The sequence below is a fragment of the Gavia stellata genome, chromosome 12 (genome assembly GCF_030936135.1).
Source record: "Gavia stellata isolate bGavSte3 chromosome 12, bGavSte3.hap2, whole genome shotgun sequence".
Lineage (NCBI taxonomy): Eukaryota > Metazoa > Chordata > Aves > Gaviiformes > Gaviidae > Gavia > Gavia stellata.
The window spans coordinates 2,077,540-2,101,745 of record NC_082605.1 but is presented as its reverse complement, the minus strand read 5'-3'; positions in this window follow the sequence as shown (position 1 = coordinate 2,101,745).

The following is a 24,206-nucleotide window of genomic DNA, read 5'->3' as shown; positions in this document are numbered from 1 at the left end:
GGCCATGCCATGGGGAGGTGGGAGGCAAAACCCTCACAGATGTCTCTTCCTCACTTGTTGTCCTTCTTTCTTTTTCCCCCTCATTCCCCACCATAGGTCCCAAAAGATGCTACCCCAGGAATGGGACACTTGCTTCTTATTTCTGAGAGATGTGGATATGTCTTAGTGGTAAGGGAGAAGGGACTCTACCCAGCAGGAACATCACAGTTGTCTATATTTGCAGGGAATCGGGGTTGCTGCTGGAGCTGTCTCTCTCTGGGCCCATATTTCTGTGTCCTTTAGTCCTTTTTCCTCTCTTATAAACCAGGAGCTGTATGGCCACTCAGGAAATTAACTTACTTATTGATCTTTCTGAAGGCCTAGGGATGTAATTCTGTCCTTATTACATCAGATTTTAGAAGATATTTTTGAACAGTGGCAAAGGCATAAAAGTCACAGGCAAAAGAAGGCTCACAGAAAAAAGGAAAGAAGCAGCAATCTCTTATGTCTCAGACCCTGGTTTGTGGAGATAATCAAACAGTATGCATGCATGAGGAAGAGAGGGAAGATTTTAGCAACTTGCGTACTTTAGGAGCTTTATATCAGCAAACCTAATATTAGAATCAATTTACAATCTTCAGGTTTTCCTTATTTTAGCTCATAGGAAGAAGTACAGGGTTCATTGTCCAGTTTTTTATTTCCACAGCACATTTTCAGAAGTGCGAATCTTTATCATTCTTCTTTGTAGCCTAAAACTTGGCTTGGCAGCTCGTGAGGTTTTCCATGAAATTGCTTAAGGTGTTCCCATAACAGCTTGCGCTAATTTTTGTACAGCAAATGTTATCCTCTTTTCCTAAGAACACCAATGGAATGTGTGACTTCCACGAACAGCCGCAGCAAAAATGTGCCCTGAGTCTACAATGATCAAATCTAAAACAATTAAGATAGATCAATGGGGTTATATAATGAGAAAAATGAGTAATGCTGGTATGTTCATTGCAATTTATGCTCTTGACTTTTTTTCCCAAGTTTCCAGTATCTTGTAGTGAGAATTTCTAATATTTCAAGCAAATGTTCATATATACTACAAACATATGACTTTGCTGGGACAAATTTACTAATACGCTATTAGAAGTAGCTATTTATCAATTAAACTGATTTGGTGAGTTAGAAATGAGAGAAGGTGTTCATTAAAAAAAAAGTGAATGAGTGCTTTACTTGGATTTCCTACTGACTTCTAGGTAAACTCAGGTAATCGTTTAATCAGATAAAAAGATCAAGACAGTTAAAACTGAATTTTCTTGAGGATTTTGTTTTCAAAACTTTCTAGGTTTTTTACAGTACCTTCTTCTATGTACAGGATCTGAAGTCAGGTCTGGCTCAAAAAAAGGTAGCATCATAAAAATTTTCATCATGTAGCAATTAAAATTTACTTTGACAAGACAGAAAACGTTGATGAGGCTCACAAGAAATGAAAGAACAAGATGTAGTGCTGGTGATGATTTGGTTTTTGGTTTTTTTTTTTCCCCTTATTAAAGCACCAGCAAATACGTGTACTACATTCCCAATAGGTAAAGGATTCCAACCTTATTATAATGTAGCTTCAATTTGAAGCTGTCAGATCTCAAGAGTGAGAAAAAGCAGAAGACAGTCTGTCACATTGGCATTTCTATTTCCACGTTTTCCTTATCACCAAGTGAAGAATGTATTTTTTCATTTACACCTACCTGTAACTTTATGTAGCACAACCAACATTTCATGCATTTAAGAGGAGTAGAGGTGTCATGCTAATGATATGTTCCTTTTTCTGCCTTTTGAAGGGCAATTTAAATTGTCTTCCTGAAGCATGGTTTGCATTAGTGATGCTAAAATGTGTGCATGTAAGTACTGTAAATGGATACAGTGTAGGAGTGAAGGTATTTCTTTCCTCAAGACTGAACAGTGATTTTTTTTTTTTTCTTATTGAAATACAAATTGCCATGTCTGTTTAAATCTGAAGTGTGGGGTGTTCTTATTAGCACCTCTAGCCTGAAATCTTTTCATATTCAAATGAATGTTAAGTGTTACTAGGATTACACATTAGTTGCGTTTGAAAAGAACGGGCTGAAGAGCTTATTTCAGCTGTTTATTGTTCATTTGAGACTGTATTAAGTATGCTCATTTTTAAACCATTTTTCATCATCTTCTGATATTTTGGAAGAGAAATAGGAAAAGACAGATAAAATTTAAGCCTTGTGTTAGCTTATATTGATTATCCTGCATTTTGATCTTGCCTTTCTCCTAAATTGGCTAAATATTTAAAGAATAATTGAGCAGGAATGGCTACTTCATTTAAGGATTCTTTTTTTTCTTTTATTGATACCATCCACTTGGTTTTAGAAAAGAGACTATCTGCAAATAGATATTTGATGCCTGACTGGCATCTTTATAGATTTTTCTAAGTGTATGTTCACGTACTAAATAAGTTTTTCTCTTCTCAGAAGACACACAGTGCAGCTTTAGAAGACAGTATTCTTAAACTGCATTCAGCATGTGATTCTGGAGGCCATCAGCAGTGCTTGGACTAACTATTTGATTAAATGCTTTCAAGAAAGCTTTCAAATGTGCAATGGCATAATGCATTACATTGATATGTAGTCTACATACAGTTCAGAGAATGTTGTGGCTATGGAAGCCCCTAAAAATGTCAGATTACTTAAATTTTTTAGATGAAGCATATCATCATGACCCCATGATTTAAGGATCTTTGAATACCAGAACCTCTTCAGAGGTCTTAGGATTTAGAGCATCGAGAGAGCAACAGGACAACATGCGAGCTGCAGATTGCTTCCAAAGCTGACATGAAGATCAGCGTGCCTGTGATATAGGACCAGCTTTCATACTCCCATATTACTGAGCTGTTTTGTGCATCTGCAAAGTATCTAAACTGTTTGTGGAGACTCTAGGTGGCCAAACAAAGTCCTGTCAACACCACGTTCCACTCCCATTTGGTTCCTTAATCTTTCAGAGATCAACAGATAGTACATTTTCCAGAGGCATGCTTTACCATGCAGAAGGCTTCCAATTGTATCCTTTTCCTACCTAAATTTCTTTAACATTCATCCATCTTTAATCTTTATATTTCAAAAGTAGTCTATGCATTAGAAATGTTTTTAAGGAATCGCTCTTCTTGCATTAGTGCTGAACTTCTTGTACTCCCCAAATGTTTAAAAAAGGAGCTCTGTCTTGCTAATAGCATTCGTTATAAAGTAGCCAAAGAAAACTAGGTGGATTAGAAGGGAAACTTCATCAAATGCAGTGCTTTCCTTTTTACGTGCAAGGTGGTTTTTTTCCAAATAAAGCAATGTTAGGGTGAGGTGGCTGCTGTTTTCCTGTAGGTGTTACTCAGACAAAGTTATATTGGAAATGAGTTTGCCTGTTAGTGGAGTGTTTCTTTGCCAATGCTTGAAATATTTCACCAAATACCTTTCAAGAAACCATAAAACATCTTTTTACCATAATGACTCTAAGCCAAGATGGAGAATAGAGATATAAAACTTTGAAAATCAGCACACACTATTACCATTTTCCCATTTAATGGACTCTTGTTATTTTGTTTCTCCTGGGAAAATGTTTATCATTCATGGTGACATCCCCACTGATGACCCTTCACCGCTCCCATCAGCTTTATCAACTTATGCAGGTAGCTCTAACAACTGCTGCTTTTTTTTGTCCCACAACCCTGCTTTAGTTGCATGGTAGTACAGCCTGTGTCCTGTCTTGTCGGGCCAGGGGGGTAAGGAGCAGAAGAAGGCTGGGGAGCCTGTACAATGGACTTGCTTGCAACATAGGAAATCTGAGATGATAAAGATACAACAGTATTTCTCTAACAGCCAGGGAAGATAGGGAGCGGAGTTGAAAGACTTGGTAGATAGACTCCTGAATGGTGTGTCCGCTTTGAGTAGTTTAAACAGGGCAATATAGATGACACTTTTGACACAGGGCATCACAAAAATGTGAGTTCCAGAGATGAGGATCTCTTAGATAATGATCTTAAACTAATTGTTTGTTCCTAGTACATCCCCCCCCAAAACTACTTTTAACACCTGCTTCTGGCTACTTCCAGAGACTGAATGTTGTGCTACATGGAGTTATGGGGTGACAAAGTACAGTCAGAAAGTAATATGAGTATGAGGAGAGACAGATCCACTTTGACTATTGATGGCACTGCGTTAACTGAGAGAACAGATTTGCAGCAGAAATATGATGCTTTTCTAAGTCATTGGGGGAAAAATATCCTGATGAACGTTCTTGTTATTCTGAGAGCAATTATGCGGTTTAAATACTGAAAAATCTGTCATTATCACTTTGCCAAGAGCATGTGCTTTAATATCACAAAACTGGTGGTAGTTGGACTTTTCAGTTGTATTTTGCTTCTTAAAAGATGGGCAGCTTGTACAGAACACTGGAAGGAGAGGGTGGGGGAAAAAAAAAAGCCTATGGCTGACAACAGCAACTGTGTGGCAACAGGAAAAATTCACCCCTTAACTGGCTTGCTTGTCACAATGTGCTGCCTATAGAGTGTAAGAGCAGTGGTGCTATGCGTGTGCGTACACAGAGCAGCAGATGTCAAAATTAATTCTTATCTGACATTGCCTGGATCTCCTCCTTAATATGTTTTGAAGACCTTTCTTTTCTTCCCACTTTTTATGTTATGTAGTAGTCTTATCCAAAGATTTCTTGGTGATGAAGTCTGAAGTATCGCTAGCTGGCTACAGAAGCAGTAGAAGCTGAGATAGAGGTGGTGTCGTGATTTAGGACCAGCAATTTCAAGTAACATGACTGGGCTCTGTTCTCGGCCAAATCTCTCAGATCTGGAAAATTGGGAGACTGGAAAAGAGCTACAGGATTTACAGGACTGTCAAATCAAAGAAAATCACTCTTTGGGATGCAGGATCTTAGCACATCTTCTGATTTCACCAGTAATGGAAAAGAGCAGGTTTTGGAGAAGGGGGAACAAGGAAAGGAGAACAACTACATCCTAATACTGGTTTTAAAAGCAAGCCTTGAGTTCAAACCTTGGGCAGAGGTTCAAGCCAGTTCTTTATCTAAACCAGTTCACCTAATCCTAGTTATCAGCTTTCTCCTCTCCTGTAGGCATGAGTTGCTATATAGCCAAAGGGAAGAATCTTCCCAGTTAAGAAATACCAAGGAACTTGCCTCAGCTAGCTACAGCAGTTGAAAGAATTTTTCCTCTATTTCAGATTTCACTGACACTTTTTACTGGAGCCTTCTTTTTTTTTTTTTTTTTTCTTTTTTAATATGCCTCTCAGTTTTTATGGGACTCTTTAGTCTTTCAGTTCTGGACCCCTGAGGCTTTCAACTTTCCTAGTTGCTTCTTTGCAAGCTGGACTCCCACAGCTTGTGCTTAGTGCTACTCTGTGGAAAGGCACGTACCTTGAATGTTTTAGTGACCTTGCAATTTATTCGTGGACTGTGGTAAACTCTTATTTGTATAATTCATGGGAAGTACTAAATGAAAAGGGTGGTATAGATTATTTTTTTCCAGTACAGCACCCTGCTCTGAAAAAAACAATAGAAGTAAAATGAAACATTTATAGAAAAACTAGCCATCTGTCCAAACACTGCTCAGCTTTTTGTCCAAAGGCTATTTTACGGAATTTGATGTTGAGTGTTTGTCTGTGCACCTGTGGTTGCACATAAGGACACTTTTCTTCCTTGGATAAATATTTATACAGGAGATACTTGCACTTAATACTGCTTATTTTAATTTTGTTTTAGTGAAAATATTACTATTAAAATAGACCAGGACAGAAATATGATGCAGCTCATGTACACATAGCAGGTCCATCTGCTTCTTGAGACTTGACATGTTTCACTGATTATTCACTGTAGAACGTCACTAACAGCAACAACCTAGAGGAGCTTGAAGCTTTAGGCTACTGGCACAATGTTACTGTGGAGAGGGTTGGCCTCAGGGGACCTATGAAACCGCAAGGATTTTACCTCTTTCCTTTCTGGGGAGGTCAGGCATGCAGCAGCCCTTGCTCTTAGCCCTCATTCAGTACATTTGTTGCACTTGAACCACTTGATGCATTTGAATGAGCTTGAATTCTTGGGGGTGAAACATATTTCAGTCCAGATACCTTGTGATGTCACACACTTCTGCAATCGCCTACCTGCTGGGCAATGCAAAATGGGTACTGAAGTGGCAGGGCTTGCTTTAGGCTCTTGGATCCTTGTGCTGCAACGAGCTCTGCTGGGGCTTGCTCGTGTTCTTTGCTGTTCGCTCCAGCCGTACCACAGTGAGATGGTGTTGCTAGCAGTCTTACCGAGCTCTGACCTGGTGACTGCTCCTCACTGGTTGTTCCTTCAGTACTGCCAGAGTGTAGAAAATTAGAAATAAAACATAAAAAAATCTTTATTCCTTTGATTGTTTTTATTACAGAAGTCATATTAGATCCCTTCTAGGGATAAAGGACAAATCCTTAAAGCAAATTAGTTGTAGATGGAGTTTGGCCTGCTTTGTTATGAGAGATGATTTAATAACAAAGTGAAATTTGGATAAATTTCAGTTCACTGTTTTAAAATTGAATTGCTAAACTAAAAGAAAATCTATACTGGAAGAAACTTTAAATTCTGTGGTCTGGTGGTTGGTTTTTTTTTTTTTTTGCAGTTTAGAAACTTCCACCTCATTTGCAATTTCTCTATAATAAGATTTATCAGAACATAGGGGAATTTTCTTGCACTGCTTTGCTTTATGAATTTGGTGATTCTCTGGTTCTGCAGAATTATTAAGTGTATTGCAAATAATTTAAGTCCTTTTTATTGTAGTGCAATGTTAATTCTTGGAAATGCAAAACAAATTGCGTATCTAACAGTATAATACTTTTACTGGGAATAAAGCAACCTCTGTAACATCATAAAGTATGCATGCTTAATGATTATTTCTCTTATGTTCCATGAATTTCTGATTAGGTTTTTTTTGTTGCTGCTCAAGCCTGTATCCAGTTTACTCCAAATATGTAACCTGCTGTTCCCGTATAGTAGCCTGCTTATAAGCAATTCTTAATCTTTCCTTTTCTCTTGCTGTCATCTCTGAGTGCTCTTCCTGCAATGATTAGAAACCTTCTTCACCCTTTAAGAATGGCATACGGTCACAAACAATATATTCAGATGAAAGGGAAATACTTGACCAGCATGTCTTAGCAGCTCTTTGATCTCCCTGCGGAAGGCTGGTGCATCTTCCAGCCATCCCCTTCAGAAGGTGAACAAGTGAAACATTGTCTTGTTGGGGCAGAAAGGTCTGCATACTTCACATACATAGAAAGGAAAACACTGATCACGTTCTGTATGGTGTGCTGGACGGAAAATTTAGATGTGCTAGGGGAAGAAAAAAAAAAGGTATGTTAGCCAAGCAGCTGTTAATTAGTTGGCCAGCCAGTCCTAGGGTATATGCGTGTGAGTGCATAGGGTATTTGCATGTGTGTATGTGCAAAAGATATATAGATTTCTTTGTCAAGAAAAACATTGTTTTTCTTGAACTAGACTATCAGAAAACAGAACATTCAGAGTGTAACTTAAGAAGATAACAAACAACAAAATGATGGGAAGGCTTCAGCTCAAGGTGATATTTGGCTTCATTTTGGAAACATGCTGGATATACGAGTTTAGATTTAGGTAACTAATTAAGAAATGCCATTTGAAGACACAGCAGAAGCTCCTAGATAGCTTGTGTATTAAGTGATCCTGAAGTATTGGATGAACATTTGGGTGGTTTGTACATTTAAGATGTGTGACATGTCAAGAGGACAGACATTGTTTCGCTTGATGATTCGGTGTCAGCATTAAGAGCTGGGGTCTTGTCAAAGCCTCCCAAAATTGAAAACCTTCAAATTATTGGACTTAAATTTAAGCCTGAGTGGTATGGTCAAGGTCACAGAGAAAGCTCATGGTAAGTGGGCAGTAGACCATGAATCCTGGTTCCAGGATTCTCATCTAAAATGCCAGTGTACATTGCTTTGAGAGAGACTTGTAATTATCATACTTTAAAATTGCAACTGGCCAAATGCATGAACCAAACAGACCTGTCAAAAGCATTTGACAGGCAATTTGCCAGCTTCCTTTTCTGTTGTCTCCTATAATATGGGAAAAAAACATAGTTGCATTCCCTGTACAGACCCTAGACTGCATGCTTCTCAGTCTTGACTTATATTCAAGGGAGGCAGAATTCTTGTTTTTTCCCCTAAACCTACCATGCCTATTTGACAGAGGCTGTCTAATTTCTATACGTTGTGAGGTGCTGGTTACTCTGATAGTGAACAAATAATAATTTTAGTGTAATGAATACATGCTGATAGACAGATAAATCTTTTTCTTGGATTTTTGCATACTTAAGAATCTGGCGCCACTCCCATTCCATTGAGAGCAGGTGAGATGCTTGCAAGATTAGTCCCATATTAATGATTACAGAACATTATGTCATATAGAAGTATAACAAAAGATTGTGTCATATAGGTACTAAAAAAACACGGTTACCTTCCTAAGGCAGTGTTTAAAAACCTGTTGGTTCAGCAGATCTTACACTAGCATAAACAACTTTTTCTGCTCTTTAAAACATTTGCATTACTGAAATGCTGATTGATTTCTGGTATGCTATTGTCCAACACACGACCTTCTGAAAATATTGTGTGATATTGTTTTCCCTCTACTTCTTTTGAAGTCGTTACAAAATGTAGAGATGAAACAAGATATTGTAAAATGCAATTTAGATGGATGCTGTGTGATCCACGGGTAATGAAAGGGACGCAGTTTATGGTCTCAGGGGAGATAGAAACATTTGGGCAGTATGTCTGACAGTTTGTAAGCAATATCCAAAGCATCAAATACCCAAAAGCTAGTCAAGAATGACTCAGCCGATCAGTGGTTATTCCAGCTCAACATACAACGCATATCCTAAAGCAAAGTGTTTTTGTATAAATGTATATGTTAACATTTTATACGCACTTAGGCACACAAAAGAGAAGATTGATTTCTAGAAAGGCTTCAATGTATAGTTATATATAAGATTAGTATTCATGATGGATGTCTTCAGAATATTGATATCATGTTACTCTCTCCATCAATCATACAATTTTTGCAACTACTTTGAAAATGAAGGTCTACCAATTAAAATGACAAATAGGGGGTAAACAAGTCTTAGGGGAAGTTGGTGTAGAGCTGATCAGGTAAGAGCAACGGCCATTAAGTTTGGATCCATTGTGCTGCTCTAGAACCAGGGTTTCTGCCGTATTGGCACCACCCTGGCTGCAAATGCATTCAGCAGGAAACTGCAGCCGGCACGTGAGCTGGAAGTACGGGGACTCTTCTGTTGAGTTTAAGACACCGCATCCATGAACTAAGCATCAAAGAAGCGAAGTGAGGGACTTCATTGATTGCAAACCTTTAGTTTAAAACTCTTCAGAATATGTTTCTAAATACTAAGCCATTTAAGTTTTGCAATAAATTCTCTCAAATAAAATCCTGTTTACCTCCTTTGTTGTGGAAATGATCAGCGACTGCTTTATTAGAATCATCCAAACAGCTGCCAGCAACTGCCTATCATCTCTTGCAAAGAAATAATTGAATCTCATATCTTTTACTACATAATTGCAACAAAAAAACCACCCCAACACCCTACCTTAAAAGGTGGGGGAGGGCAGAGAAGGGTGCATAATTGAAGAGACAATCCCTGTCTCACACATGTAGTAACAAGCTTTACGTGATTTTATTGCAATAATTACTGTATCCTGCTGATCAAGAATAATTACCATCACCATAGCAACTTCATATGGAAAGAGTGATTGGGGGTGGGACAGAGTAGAACGGTTCCTTGAGAGCAGTGTTCAACATGCTCATTTGGTGTGTTTTTGTGAGTCTGTGTGCGTCTTGAAATATTAATGTTCATCCTCCACGTTTGTTTTGGCTTCCATATCAAGTAAGGAAATGGGGAATGTTGCATCAGCATAAAAGTCCAACTGTTGTGAACGCACTTGTACTTTAATACTAGTCATTCTTTGATTTAGAGTTTGGAAGCACAGAGTCTGAAGCATCTGGGTTCACAGAATAGCATCTCTGCACATGCTGCCCTTCATCTCGTTGAGGTACACAAAATGATATTCCATGCATACAACTAATTAAGGGGGTGGGGGAAATTTAGCTGACTTTTTGCTTGCTGTGCATCTATACCAGATGCCTTGGTAATGGCATACATATACATTTATTTATGTGTTTGGCCAGTGTTTGCTGTTTTGAAATCTTCTCTCCTCATGATTTCTTGCAACATTCAGTGCATGTTGATTTATTTTTTTTTTTTTATTTCTTCTTTCAACAGCATTTCACCTATGCAGAGATGATACTGTTCCAAAAGCACTTTTCAGACTATTTTAAACCAAAAAATTAACATTTTGAGGAATACCAGGTGACCTGGACATTTGTGATCCCTTTAAAAACTAGTCTTTAGTTTTATTCTTGTCATAACACACAAAACAGCCATTTCAATGGTTTAAATAGGTGATGAAAATAATTCATAAAGTTAAGATTATGCTGGCTATATTAGTTCATAAGAGGACTTATGATATTCCAAGACATCAATATATCTTCACTGAAGTTTCCAAATTCCTCAAATCAAGAGTTAAGGTAACACAGACCCAATGTTTTGGAGAAACTAGAAAAATAGATTTAAGATACGTGGCAAGTTTGCAACATGATTCCAAGTCTTTCCAGTCCTGAGGGCATAGTCAGTTGGACTAGTTCACTTTGGGCATTGTCAAAAAAACTACTTGTGAGGAAAGACCGGGATGAAGACATTGTCTGGCATTCTGAAAATCTGAATTCCAATGTTCTGTCCATATGGGTTCCAGGTTTCTAATCCTTCCTTAGTGACACCATAGCGTGTGGTGGAGCAATTTGGTGGCGGTGGTGAAGGAGCTTTTTCCCTCTTGCTCTGAGAAGGGCTTTCCTTTTTTGTACTGAGATACACCTTCTCTCGGTCCCAAATTAAATTGGGGCAGTTATGCCATGGATGGTAAGTCTTATGGGTAGGTAATGAATGGTATCATCTTGCCAGTCAGCAAATGCGGACCATTTGTTAAGCTCTTGTTAGGTAGGTTTTTCATTGCAATTTGCTACAGCTAAGAGGAGTGACAACCCTGTCCTTCAGGGCTTCCAAGTCCTGTTCCAAAGCATCTATTTGCGATGGTAGAGTATGAGCAATGTACCTGCTGTGTTGAGGCATGCTTGAAGGGATGAATTAGGGCAGCACTGCAGGAATTGCTTTACTTTAAGAGTTTTTTCTTTTCTGCCTTGTTTCTTCACTCTCTCAATCTTGTAAAGAAAGATGTGGTTTGAGGTACATATCTACCCTGAGAGATCAAGTGTATCTTGTTTCAGGACTGACTTTCATAGCCTGTCTCAGGACAGGCAAAATAGAGCATGTAACTCTTAGCCCAATAGCTGATAAGTGAAGGGAATGTTTTAGAAGGATTTTTGGAAGCAGTAACTTTCAGTACGTCTGCAGTAAGAACAGGCCAGGTGTTAGTGGTCCTTCTTTATTACGCTGCCATGAACCTGACTCCAAGCATTGAGGTCTTAAGTGCTTGGAAGACAGAGTATTTTCAATCAGCCCATTGAAACATTGTCTTAGGTATTGACTTTTTGCCTTGTCTTAATTTTAAATCATCTGTGTACATACGGCCCAGTAATTCTCCTTCTGCTTCCTCTGGTTCCTTGGCAATGCCCATATCTATCAAAGGAGAGGCTCAGGATACAGCATTCTTTCACTGCTTGCATCCTTTCTGTCTCCAGTCTCTCTGTTTAAGAGTAAGTGCCCTTTTCCTGCTAACAAAAGGGGAGGCATGAGTGAGGACTCCTACAAGCTGAGAGTTGGACAAAGGATGCAGGCACTGAGAGGGATGTCCCCAGAAGCGGGAATGTGGTAAAACTCAGATAAAAGTGAAGGGGCAGAGCTTCTGTATCCATAATTTCTCAGCTTTTCATTCCTTCCCCCCTATACGCTCTCTCCTTTTTGTACCCTCAGTCCCAAAGAAGCAATAGTCTGGGGAGTGAAGATTACCAAAAAGATGGCAACACTCAAATCCAGTAGCCTTTCAGCACATGCACTTTCACCACTGTTGTTACCAGCCCGCCTCCCCTTGCTCTTCATCCAGAGGTCTATCTGCAAATGCTAAGGGTCTGATGGACATTCAGGATTCAGGCTCTTGGTTCTGATGGACATTCAGGATTCAGGCTCTTGGTTCTTTCTCTGGCACTCAGTTCCATGGCCAAGAAATGACAGGTGGGACTGATTCAAAATTATACTTCTCTCAATGCTTATTAAAATCTTTCATCTCCCACTCATTTAATTTTCATTGTACTGCTTCCAAGTTTGTGTGTGGCCTTTAGGGCACTTTTAAAGTAGTATTCTTAATCTATAAGTTTGATTTTTGGGGGGTAAAACTGCCACATGAGTCTCTAGTGGTGCTAGAGCAGACGGCAAGTTGCAGTGTGCACCTTGGTGTCATCTGCAAGCTGTCAAGAGGAGGGGCTGGGCTGTGATACTCACATGCTGCCCAGAAATGCTGTTTGCAGCCTGGAGGTGCCGTTGGTAGGACAGCAGGGTCCTGAGCTTCCTAGTGATGTCATGCTGCTGCTCTTGGTTGGCCAACTCTAAAGATGGAGTATCTATGGTAGTGCTCTTTTTTCCCCATTTTAAGCAGTGAAAGAGCTCTCAGGTTCCATTGTGATACAGGTTGCTATGAAATGTGAGTTTTACCAGCTTGAAAAACTTGAGACAAACACAGTTTTCATCAGAGAATTTGAAAGCGGTTGCTTCTTCTAAGAGCTGTTTCCCTGTCAAAATATAAACATGTAGCTACTGGGGAAGGCAAGATGAGCCTGGGACTATTTTCTTCATGTTAAGGGTCTTACACGTATATGAAACACTGTCCTATGGAAGTTTAGCTGCTCTGAACGTAAAGCTCCATAAAGCAAAACAAGCGCTCCCTTCAGTTTTGGTAGAACAGTAGTTCTTCTACATAAGACTGTTCTCTCCCCAGTCCAGGAGACTATCAATGAGGACAAAGTTAGGATCACTTATTTTTTTTTTTCTATTACTAATTACAGGAGCATCTACTCTTTAATACATCAAGTTTGATGTAAAAGCATTTATGCACACCAATACTGATATTACATCACTGGAGCAGTCTATCATGCTGGGCTGGAGTAGTTTCTATGGCAAGTGAAGTTACTTAATCAAGTTTGGATGGCTTTGAAATGAGTTGTGAAAACACAGCCAGAAATCGTGGGCTGCAGGCAGACACGATGGGGTGGAGTTCAGGGCCCAGGGGGAGCGGGAGGTCGGGATATGAGATCAGAATGGACCCTCCTGCTCTTAGCCTCATAGTCACAGGAAGCAGTTTTTAGTTTTAGCTACTGTGACTCTGACAAATCATTAATGATTTTGCTTCTGGTTTTTGTAAGTAATGTGGTTATGAACTGATACAGTTTTGAATTGAAATAACTCTTGTTTCTGCACTTTGTCTTGGTTTTCTATTTGTTGTTCTAACTACTGGGCACTAGAATGACAGCAAGAAACATTTACAGAGTGTGACCAAATATCACATAATTAAGCAATTTGACATTGGAATGCAGAAAACAAAATGTAACAGTAAAAGACTGGTCTAGATTTCATCTGCTCAAAGTAATAATAAAGACATCAGCAGGGAAATCAGTCATGCACATATATTATTTGTGTGCACTTAAGTTGGACAGATAGGATAATGGATGTGGTATACACCAGATGTTACATTTCCTGAAAATAGATATGTTAAAGGAGCTCACAAGTGGTTGTCAATGCCCCTTTCATTACCCCATCAGTCTAAATTTATCCAGTTGAAATAAACATCTTAGTTTGTCTGAACTTGGGCTTCACCTTTAAATTTTCTGTGCTACTTTTACGTGCACAAGATAATAGTTAATAAACTCTGCCATGCTATGTTACACTGATTCTTAAATCCTCTAACAGAATAAAAAGAAAGCAACTTTCTTGATGTCTTATTTTAAAACAAGAGCAACAGTCAGGTAGGCACAGCTGTGTTAAAACATATTCAAGGTCCACATTTTTTTAATAATTTTATCTTGTTTATCACAACATGCAGAAATAATATTCTCAACTGCATGTATACCCAGCTTGTAGGTGTAGTTATGTCACTGCACAGAAATGGCTGTTACAAGTAATTAATTTATGGAAGGTCCTACTGTGAATATACACGTATCTGTAGCAGTTAGATTTTCATAGGGTGTTTTGTTTTGTTTTTCTGCAGAGCTTGCACTGGAAGATTTCACAATGTCTTTGATGCTGTGTATTAGAATAAATCTCTTGCCGAGTGGGGTTTTTTAGGTATTTTTTATGTTTTGTAAATCAAGTGCGGACTTCTCAGTGGAGTAAGGATAGAAGAGCAGCTGAAATGGGCTTTAAAATTGACTGGCATGGTATGTCATGTCATGTTCATGTGACTAGATAGTCCCTTCCCATTCCAGCTAGTTGGGGCTACATCTGCCTCGTACAGTTCAGTATAGTCGTCGCAGAACATGACATGATCTTAATGTGTTATCTACTCTGGCTGTTTATATAAAACTAGTTCCTACAAAGATAAGTTCTTAGAGAGAAATGGACAAAAAGAGATAATCCTCCTCCTAGAAGGAAGTGTAGAAGGGAAGTCCCCAGAAGGGACCAAGTTGAAGGTTAACGGGGCATTCAGATAAGTACATTTTTGAGGAAAACATCATCTTTTAGAGTCTATTAATAAAGAATTTGGGTATAGTATTCTGTAATGTAACACTGTTCGAGCAGTTAAGAGAGGCTTCTTTATAGAATCATAGAATCATGTAGGTTGGAAAAAACCTTTAAGATCACCAAGGCCAACCATTAATGGCCTGTGAAATTATACAGTCTTTTGTTGAAGCTTAGCACACAAAAAAAAATTGGAATTGTTTTTGGAGATAATTTCTTAAAAGAAACGCTAATAAGTTCTACTGAAAGACAGGCAATGTTAGAGGTAAAAAGCACTCTGTAATGTATGTGATAGTTACCAAGGTAGTAGTTGGCCATGCTTTTGCATACAATTAAAAAAAAAAAAATCCATGTGATGGAAGAAGAAATAACAAGGTGTGCATACCTTCAGCATTGCGTGAAAATGGCGGTTCAGCAACCCGGAGGTAGAGTGCTAGAAGCGTGCACTGGTGTTTACACAGGGAGTTGTGAAAGAAGATGGGTCTTAAACTATGTAGTTGCTTCTTTATATAATTTATTCTGTGAAACTGAGTTTCAAGCATTCACAACTGAACGTATTTATTTCCTATGGTGGCTATCACCCCACTGAACATAGTGGGACCATATTAATTTCCATGAACACAAGGTCCAACCTCAAATGTAGACACCCTTCCAGTCTTATCTGGGGGAGGGAAGGAATTTGTGTTTCTGTTGACCATTGTTTTCAACACCAGGAATACTTTATTAAAAATGCCAGCCAAAAGGGGCAATAAGCTTAGGTTATTTGACCTTCTGAGCAGTCGTCTTCTCAGCATTTAATCTGATAAGGAATAGCCTGCTGTTGACATCAGATTGATAGGGGATGCAGTACTTGGACATTATTTCCATGTGTTTGATGTCTGGATGGCATTCAACCCTAGTCCAAGGAAAAAGATGTCTTTAGCAGCTGAACACTATTGATGTTGGTGTTATCAGGGTCTTTTAGGATGCTGAGAAGTACTTCACTGAAATAAGGAATACGATCTGAATAAAGGAGAACGCTGAAAAAGGAAGTACATTTGAGCTGGACAGGGCCTTTGGACTGTGTGGAATGCACTTGTCAGCAGTTATTTTTGTGCCAATAGGTTAGATAAGTGTTACTGTTTACATACCAATTTGCTCTGTTATTGAATAATTTCTGTAGTAACCAGGGCAACAGTTCTGTCACGTGATAAATTCATTACTCCAAAGATACACATCTTCATAAAGGAACTTAATATCATCAGGTTACGTAGAGGCTTGGAAAATTTACAGCATATATTAGGCAGGAGATAAATCCAGTAAATAAACAAAATTGTCCCAGACTTAAGGCTTGGCCACAACCTGTCCGTGGTATAAAAACTCTTCCCCCTGACTAGACTGGGTTTTGGATCTAGTTTTAAGATCTGCTTAATAAAACTAAGCTCTTGAATGTCTTTTCTGCTGCTTCCATTCATATATATATGAACAGAAGCACCCAGGTAAGAGAGAACTTTGCATGGGATGGGCATAATGAATGAGATGAAGATTTTTCTTTTAATCCATTATAAAGCCCATGGTACAGGATGAGGGGAAACACAGAGGGACTTCTGAACTTTCCCTTCTCACGGTGATTTTTTCATGGAATAAATGAACTCCAGTGCCAGAAACAGCGGACTTTGGTTACTTGCCCTTGAAGCATCTGATTGTATAGAGGAATGGTGGCTTCCAGAGATACATGTTGAATCAGGAGATTACAATCTCCTGAAAGTGCTGGAGATTTTAACTCTCATTCATTTCTATGGCAAAACCGGGAAGTCTGGCATAAAACTTTTCCTTGCTATTTCGATTGTTTTAGAAGGGAAAGGAAAGCTAAAAACATGGCAGGAGAGCAGATGATTTGACCTGAAGAGTATTTATAAAGATCGGTGTCTGCAGTTGCAATAAAATGGTCTGTGCAAGTCAGGTTGAGAAGCGCTGCAGCTGGAGAAGTTTATATCTCAGGAGGTTTAATTTATCTTAATTCAGGGTAGCAATAAATGATGGACGTAGAACTGTCAAGTTAGGTAGGAAAGACCTATCAAAAGGGGTTACAGGTCTTCGGCACTGCCGGATCTTTCGGTCACAGTGCAATGTCTTTCTATAAGTCGTATTTGAAAGGCAAATGCAAGCTATTGGGCTCAGTGCAAGAATCAGTAAAAACCTGTAAGTCCTGCCTATTAAAGGGCCTTACTATATTACTGTATGCTCCTGTTTAGATTTTGTGCTGTAGCTTTTGTGTTGATGTGTGACCTGTCTAAAAGAGTGTGCTATGGCAGCTATAGCTAAGTTTGCAGATTCTTGTTAAATAACTTGCTGACGTACCCTAGATAGATATCTCCCAGACAGTTAAAACCTGATTTCAGTATATCAAAGCAAATTAGCTAACTACTTATATTAGAGAGATAAGCCCTTTAATAGGTCTAAACTTTTCTTTTTCCTTTTTGCTATGTGTGATAATTCTGGAATTCAAAAGCTGTTATAAAATCAGTGGAAGAACTTCATAATGATTGAAAGCAAGGATTTTTTGTAGCATGTACAATGCATAGCATGGGATGCTGAAACTGTTGCAACGGGTTTCCTCACAGACAGTAATATAGACAATATTCTGTCCAAGTGAAGAAAAGGTAGGAAAGAGGAACATAAAAGCTAAAATCAAGAGATCCAAGATGCTAAATTCTATTCAATCTGTGAAGAAATATGTCTTCAAAATCTTCAGAGAAAAAGAGAATGGGGAAGCAGCTCTATAATTACTCCAATCAGATAGTATGCCAACAAAAAAGGAACAATTAGTGATGTTTCCCAGTTAGTAGATATTTCTCCTTAACTGAGTGATCTATTGCAGAGATATGTAATTAGGACCACGTAATAATAGGTTTGGTAACTCTATCCCTGTCAAAAAGGGAAGAAAATCCATCCTATTGATAATTGCAGGTTTCTCTGTGTCTACCTTCTTTCCATCCTCCTTTTCTCCTCATCAGATGCCTGGTTTTTGGCTCACCATATTTTAGTTTGAATCAGTGAACATGTTTATGGATGGCATTCAATGAGTTAATTAAAAAAATAAGAGAGTGTTAGCCGTATAATTCAGAAAGAGAAGTTCCCACCTTGTAAAGTGTGAATGAGTAGAAGCTCAAAAAAAACCCCTCTGATTAATTTTAAAAGTCCTGTCTGGTGTCCTTTAATTTTTGTTTGGTTTTTTTTATATAGAGATTACTTTTTTGAGACCCCAAGTGGTACTATAGGAAACAATGTGGTCTGATGGATGAAATCCTAGCTGTTTGCCTGGGTGCTGTATAGGGAACATCACTAGGAAACAGTACCAGGTTACAGACTGCAAGGTTTCTTGCTGATATAAAGAAAACCTTTTCTTTGCTCTCTTGCCATCTTACCAAATGCTTTGGTTAAAGACGCAATAATACCAGTGAAATATTCCTTCTGCAAAAATATAACAAGATTTCAACTAGAAGGACACTGGACCCAGCTGAAGCACAGCCAAAGACTCCATAATTTGCATACAAACTGATGACATGATGGCAGATATTTCATTGCTTAAAGAAAGAAATCCTGAATGACAGGTGACATTGAACATACAAGAAGTGTCTTCAAGCCTGCTGTGAACAAATGCACACAGAAAAAACACTGTACATGATTTTTTACAGGCTAGATGTCATAAGAACTGACAACTTTAGCAACTGAATGCGTCAGTTTGTAACAACCTGTAAATGATGGGATAAAAGTGATGCAGGTCTTTCAAGTTGTTGACTTCAGTAATGTTTGAGCATTATATCTAGGACTCTGTCTGTAATGGGATTTTGAAATTAAATCTCCAGGTTAAAAATGCAAAAAGATGATGCCAGTTTCTGGGCAAAGACCTTAATTGTTCTTCCCAGGAAGAAAAAACATTTTGCTGTGCTAGATCTGATGACAGGGATGAACTGCATGGCACCTTGAATCATTCTTGAGGTCAGCCAGACACGCTATTGAAAAACTTTAATTAAGAAAGAAAATTTTATCTTCTCACTGCAAAAATACCTTCTCCCACAAAAAGTTACACAGCCAGGCACTAACTCTTATTCTTTTGGAGGAAATTGCTCCTGCTGCAAGTTGCTGAGTACTTGATGGGCATCAGTTATAAGTAGGCAGGTTTACTGCTTGCTTATGTTGGAGTTCTTGGCACCAGCTTGGTGTTGGTTCTTGCTTCTTGTTGGAGGAGGTCTTCTAATGTTGCCCATGAGAGATGGGCCTGAAATGCGCCAGTTTCACACCTGAATTCATCCAGTATCCATAGCGTGCAACAGGTGGAGTGTGGTGAGTTGTGCATGCCTCTTTAGTGACACCTCTGTATGCACGTTGCCTGTAACTCCACCTCCTCCCAGACCGCTCTTTTGGTGGCACTTTGGTTTAGTAGTTTGCAATAGTTGCCGCTTTATTTGTTTCAGTAATCCTGATCTTAATAATTGGCTGAGACCCATGTACAACCTAGGTAGATAGCACCATGACCTGGGTAGTAGGAGGTGCTCCCAGGTGTGAACCTGCTGCCCTGGATAGTGGTAATGGTGAGGGTGAGCTACGGACCAAACTTTGTCCACTCTAATGCTGGTGAGACAATGACGGTGCACTTCTCTTGGCATTCATGGAAAAAGGTGTCAGAGGAAGCCATTTATGGTGCATAGGTTGTATCAGTGCTACAAATCACCTGAGCTGTGCTGCGTATTCTTGAGCACCATCTACTGGTGCTGTTATTGGAATATTAATAGAAGGTTTTGTGAGTGTGTGTTGTTTGCCTGCATCTAAAACCTTAACCATATGACATCTGCAGCTTTCCTAAGTAAAGCCAGGTTAGTGAAACTAAAATCTGCAGCTGTTTACATTGTGAACTAGAAATCTGACTTTGTTACTTGAAAGGAAGACAGACCCTCCCCTTTGCATTACTCTTGCCAGCGAGTTCCTTCCTTTCCCAGAAATAACACCTCACTTTTGCTTTATGAGGATGACATGAAGCTGTCTTTAAATAAATAAAAACCTCAAGCAATGTCACATTTAGAGCAAAAGTCAATTTTCGCCTTTGCAGATCCACAGACAACTGGTAATGCAAGGGACCTCAGGAGGCCACGTACTCCAGTCTCTTCTTTCAGAGTAGGATTGATCTTCATTTTCAGTCTGGCTGCGACATCATGAACAAAACAAGCAAGGAGCTTCATGCATGACCTACTGTGATTAGGAGCGAAAGCCAGCTGTTATAACACCTACAAGTTCTGCCAGGCTGGCAGCTGGTAGGTTTGCCTGTTGGGTGCTGTAACTGCATCGCCTGTTACTACTACTTCTATAGAAGTCCTTCTGTAGCACTGATCACAACGTGTGTTGGAGGTTCTGCATTCCCCGTTGTATTTATTCACATCATCTAGTCTATTTTACATCTGCTGTGCAATCTTTTTACTGAGGAGTAACAATTGATGTTACATTTCTGCATATAGAAAACAGGTATGAGAGATACAGGCTGATTTATCTAAAGAATATTATTGGCCAGTTATAACTTGCTTCCCTTTTTTTAATGCATAGGTAATAACAATATGTAATGAAAGGGAATAGGTATTTTCAGTCTTCTAATTTGCCATTGACTTGGGTTTATCCTCATATATTCTTTTAACTAGAAGTGTCATCTGTCAATATCTGAAATATTGTTTCACTTTGCAGAACAAGCAAATGAGCGAGTGTGTTTTCTAATGCTAATATAGGAGAGCTTGTTAAACAAGATGCAGAATTATACTAGCATTCAAACAAAAATCAGCTTTCCAAAAATGTGAAGAACAAGATAGATTTCCAACTACATGAAATCTTTTTTCTGAAAAGATCCATTACCAATAATAGATTTTTGCAGTGGCTTCTGAAATAAAGTGCACAAAGTTAACAAAAATTGTATGCAAGTTACACAAGTGGCAGATAAAAATAGAGAGAAAGGATTTTTTTCCCAAATTAATTTGCAGTTTGACTCTCTTAGATTACCTTTACATTAGCAAACAGACTGTTAAGAGTCCAAAGCCAGTAGCTGCCGGCTGTTTCCAGGGGGGGTATTAGACCTCCTGCTCTATGAGCCAGCAGCAAGGATTTTCCTTTGAGGGAGCGTCCATTCCCAGAGAAGTACATGGTTGTGTTGGGCATCTTAGAAATATGATTTCAGATAAGTATAGCAATGGAGACTCAACTGTATTCTAATATCCAATAGCATGGTGATCTTAGCTGCCTGAAAGCAGTTTAGGACTTCCTAAATTTGTTCAAATAAGTAAGCATCATCTTTCAGAAAATTACCTACAGAATTCAATATAGATAATTAGAAGACAGATCATATAAACAGTATAATAGTGTACCTTTCATCCCCATAATGGTTGTTCCTCCCGTGTTCTTAGATAACTGACTCAAAACGACCATAACCTGACTCAAATCTTTTTCAGAGAGAACCAGGATCTTTGTTCCTAGGGTTATTTCTTCCTTTTTTTCATTTGTCATTAAAACCAGTAAGCCAAGAATATTATTCTTCTGAATTCCCAAACTTCTTGCTATGAATGTAATTCCTTCCATTACTACAAAGACAACAATCTATACTTGCTCTCCTACTGTCAGCAGTAATGCTCACCTTTGAAGTACTGCAGCCTGGAGAGATAAAATTTTGCCATGTCACTCCACAATTCATACGTTGTTTCTCCAAACAGGGGAATGACTCATTTGAAGATGAGAAGACACTTTCAAGTGTATTCATTTTGGTATAGAATTTTTTTCCTTCTGAATTATTTGTGATCTAACAAAAACAATCAGACTAGTTGTGCTTACAACCTCAGTTCCACCTAATGACATATTGATCTTTACTTTTCTGTGTATATCCACTCATTTAACTCGTATAAAAATTGGCCCATTCTGCCCTCTAACTTTGGGATTACAGTGAGTAGGTTAATTCCAGTTGTTCTTCTTGACTGGAGGGTCTTGCACTGACTGTGTCTTCTAACAGCTAGTCAGCCTTACAATGAAATTCTGGGAGTAACATTTGGCAATGCATACAGCATGAAAGGGAATGGAAAGATCCAGCAGAGTTCAAAGAAAGAATAAAGTGGTTACAGCTCATTCAAGTTCAGATTGAACTGTCTGTCAGCTTCTGGTTACTGTTTGTTGTGTACTATCTTTTTTTTTTCCCCCTGTTTTGATATAAAAGCTGCATGACATGCAGAAAATAATGCAGAGGTATTTATAGCAAGATGCTTTGATAATAATCTAATCAACAGTTTATGTCATCATTTCCTTCAGCTCTTACTTAAGCCTTACAAGTACACTACTCCAAATAAAACATGCCGTGGTAAAGTTCTCTTCTGACATACCATCATAATGTTTGGTTAATTGTAACACAATAAGGAAATCTTTAAGAAATCTATAGGACAACATATTATCTCGGAGTACTGGGGAAACACTTTTATCACCCAGTTGAAGGAAGGTGTTTTTAATCTGGTTTCACATCTGATGTACAAGCAGAAACTGAGCTAATATAAATGTTGCTCTTTAAAATGAAGCACGTGCATCAAATCTCACCATAGCATGAGGAAAAGCATCTTCCAACTGAAATGGATGCTTCATGCTTGTAGCCCAGCTGAGTTTAGTTGGGCCGTAAAGCAGTCATGTTCATTGAAAGTTTCTAGGGAGAAGTAGAGGAGAAAAATGCTAGCTTTACAGATAGAGAACTAGTACAAAGCAATGCTGAAAACCTCAAGGCAGACAGCAGCTGTCAAAAGCCTGTGACCTTGCTGGCTTTTTGGGTTTTTCTGCTCTTGCTTTTTATGTAGGGTCTTCCACTTCTACTCATACATTTTTACTTTTGACATCTCAGGACAAACTCTGGAAGGACCCTGATCATTTTGTAGCTGGGACTGATTTTTTGTGTGTGCCAATAACATGTATATGGAATGACTTGCAACACAGTAAGAAATCCGTGGGTGTGAGCTGTAGAGAAAGCCACTGAGATAAAAGAAGGGTTTCTAGACTGTGTCACAGTTCAGGCACTTTTGTACTGTTGCTTCTGGGTATCACATACTGAAGTTCACACCAGAAATGGCTGCCTGCTGTGTGAAACATCCCCAGATACTCATGTCTTGCCTGAACTGCAGAGCGAATGTGCTTGCATTCATTATAGTAGAGTTAATGCTGCACAAGCATTGAGACTCAAGAATTAGCTGTACTCTGTACTACTTCTTTACAAAAGAGGACCTGTAGCTACTGATAGTCTTCCCTAGCTATTGACAGGCATTAGAAGATGCTGTCTTCTTTCCTGAACCCTGCATTATTAGCTTTTAAAGTAACCTGCGCACTCCTAGGGGAACAAGATGTGCTTCTTGGGATACATGTGCTGAGAAGCTGGACCCTTGTTAAAGCCTAGGTACACTTTATATTGCTTCTTACCTTATGATAACAAGTGCTTGTGTGTCAGCTCACCTTTGGGGTAGCTTTATTAGTAGATGGCCTTCAGTCATAAAAGAATAGTTACTTACAAGCATAGATATGCAAAGAAGCTATAATAAGAAATAAGTCTCTTTAGATCACGTTGGAATCTCCTTATAACCTCATGTTGGAGTTCTTGTCTTATGACTGTCTACTGCTCCCCTACAGAAAACCAAAATCTTTCTCGCTATCCCAAGTTCAGCCTAGTCTTGGTCACTGCAGCTCAATGAGATAGGGATTATTTTACTTCTACACGCTCATTCTTCTCTAGCCTTTTGATTAACGTTTCCATTGTGTTTCATAATTAACACATTCTTGAGTTCAGTCTGTGCATCTCTGCTAGTCTTTTGATACTGTTCTTGCAAAGTCCTATGTAGCAAATTCTACACCTGCATGCATTACATGTTCCTCACATGCATTTTTGTTGGGTGTCTTTCCTGTCAGTTTTCTGTAGGGATTAGTGCTGCTATTGCACATGGCAAATTTGAGAAAATTGAGACATAGCTCATATACAGCTCTCATATAGCTTTGTTCTTGGCCTGATTGACATTAAAGTTAGACCCAGCCAAGCGGGAAGTGTCACAGCCCAGTGCAGAAGGCTAGAGCTGTACGGCAGGACTGGAATTACCAGCAGTGAGTATGAGAGTCCTCTGTTGGGATTAGGCATGCCGGCAACCCTTAAGCGTTAACCAGCACCACCTGCCAAAGTGGGTTACCTGGCCTGTGTTCAGAGCACCACTTCACTTGAGCTAGAAAATCCTGTCTGCAGACAGCGTCAGAGAAAGGTAATGCCTGCCTACTTCACGGGACTAAAGCTACCGTGAGACCTTTATGAGAAATAGTGACCTGTCATCTTCCTGCCTGTGAGGAAGGAATGTGCAGGATCACTGCCTATGAAGTTCTC